We start from the raw sequence: 2539 nt of genomic DNA on the forward strand, positions 1-2539 counted from the left end.
ATAGACTAGACTATAGACTAGACTATAGACTAGACTATATACTAGACTATAGACTAGACTATATACTAGACTATAGACTAGACTATAGACTAGACTATAGACTAGACTTGAGACTAGACGTTACTCTAGACTTTAGACTAGACATTATTTTATTTTTGTATTTCCATAAAAATTGCATTTAAAGTTATTAAAATTTTAGTTATTTTTTAATTTAACATTATTTTGCATAAAAAATGTTTCTCTCTCACTTAAATGTAGCAAACATTTTTGTTATATGTGTATGAATGTGTGTTGCTGATGCTGCCACAGCAACAGCAATAATTATTTATAATTTAAAACAATAAAATCATATTATTATACGTTGTATGAAAGACGCAACATAATTATAAAGTTTTTTTATTTTATTTTGTTCCTGTTGTTTTTGTTATTGTAGTAAGTGCAGTTGTACCATGTTTTCTTTTTTTTTGTAATTTTGTAATCATGTTCATTTACAACGTGTTGTTTACTCATTTATTTTACTGTTATTTATAACAATTGTATGGAGATACCAGCAGTTTGAGAAGGAGACATCAAAGACTTATCATTTTCAAAAGTTTAGCTAAAATAAAACTACTTGCTTAGAGACTTTATAGATCCTAGGTAATCTTCAAAGTATATAGTTTAATAATTTTTGTTATCTGAATGTAGCAGGTGGCGCCGAGTAATATGAGTAAAGTATGGTGGTAGTGTGTGAAAGGATTTTTCTAGGCTCGAAACAGTCACAACACGATCTACAGGGATGTGTAGGTATATATATGTTTGTAACTTAATATTTATAGTAGTAGTGGTCACTAGCACTCATTCATTTATTTATTTACTCAACTTTAAACAGTTTTTCACAAAAAATCAAAATTGTGAATGAATTTACAACAACAACTTGTGCAACTGAGTTGAAATGGGAATGAATGACCATGCAAAAAAAAAAAAGTTTAAATATATATAAAAACAACAATACTATTTGCAGCATTTATAACTGAAAAAAATAAAAAGAGAAAAACTTTTACTACAAAAAATTTTCGTTTTTTTTTACTACTATTTTTCTCTTACTAAACTTATTGTTCAGTATTTTTATAATTATTATTTCTAGCAAAAAAAAAAAATACAACAAGAAAAAAAAAATAATTTTCTGTTGTTATAACTAAAAGTTATTAAATCAAAGGACTCTTTAATAAGTATAACAACACAACACAATACAACTAAAAATATAAAAAACCAGAAAAAATAGAAAAAAGAAAAATCCAACAAAACCAACTTGCAGCAACAAAAATTGTAAGAAAACAATGGCAACAAAAAAAGTTTATTTATTTGCTGTAGCTATTTTACTTTGTTGTAGCAACAAATTAATGTTAATTAAAAATAATTTTCAAGTTTAGCTGGGAATTATCAAGATTATTTTATTATTAAAAACAAGAAAAAACAAAAATTCGTTATTATTTTTTTAATAAGAATTTCGCTACAAGTTTTCGTTGAGAAAGAGAAGAAACTTATTAATGAAATGAAGTGTAAAATGTATAAAAATAAACAATAAACTTGAAAATAAAAATTAATACTTTTTGTTCAATAATGATAGAAACTAATAAGAAAAAAAAAAAGAAAAAAATTGCAAAAATTTTTTTCAAGAATGCTTATGTTTATGATGGACAAAATTCAAAAATTTTTGTAGTTTATAGTTAAGTAGAAATATTAAAACTTCTCTTAAGTTTCAAAACTTGAACAAAAATATTTGTTAATCATTTTTTAACCACTCTCTTCCAAAAAACCAAAATCCATCCATCATCTATCCAAAAACTTATACCCCTCCACACCAAAAAAAAAAAAAAAAAAAAACCTTATTGTCAGCTTATCAAAAAATAGTCGAAAACAACAACAACAAAATAACGGAAAATATTTATACTTAAAACTATATTTAAACTATCGTTGGGCCCCTTGAAACAATACAGCAGCAGAGCAACAAAATGAGTGAAAAATAGTAAACAACAATACAAACACAATAACATACATACAAATTTCAACAATATTTTTTTCTTATTTAAAAAAAAGTTGTTAAATTTTGAACAAAATTTTTTTTATTTAAAAATATTTTCTGTTCTTATTGTTGCCGTTATATTATAGTTGTTAGTTTTGTTTTTATTGTAACAGAGAATTGTTGTTGCTGCTGCTGTAGTTTTGCTTGGCTTGTTTTTGTGTGAAATTTAATCAAATTTGTCACTTGAGTTGTATTACAGCAATTTTATGCTGAAGTTTTTTTCTGCGTGATATGAAAAACTACTATTTTTTTGTTAAAAGATTTTTTTACAGTTATTATTGTTATGCAGTAAAATTCAAGTGGTTGTTGCTGATTTGTTTTTTTTTTTTTTTATTTTATTTCAGTTATTGCTAAAAACAGGGTAAAAAGTTCAGTTCTAGTTCAGTTCTAATTCAGTTCTAGTTCAGTTCTAGTTCAGTTCTAGTTCAGTTCTAGTTCAGTTCTAGTTCAGTTCTAGTTCAGTTCTAGTTCAGT

This window comes from Lucilia cuprina, chromosome 5 (assembly GCF_022045245.1).
Source record: "Lucilia cuprina isolate Lc7/37 chromosome 5, ASM2204524v1, whole genome shotgun sequence".
NCBI lineage: Eukaryota > Metazoa > Arthropoda > Insecta > Diptera > Calliphoridae > Lucilia > Lucilia cuprina.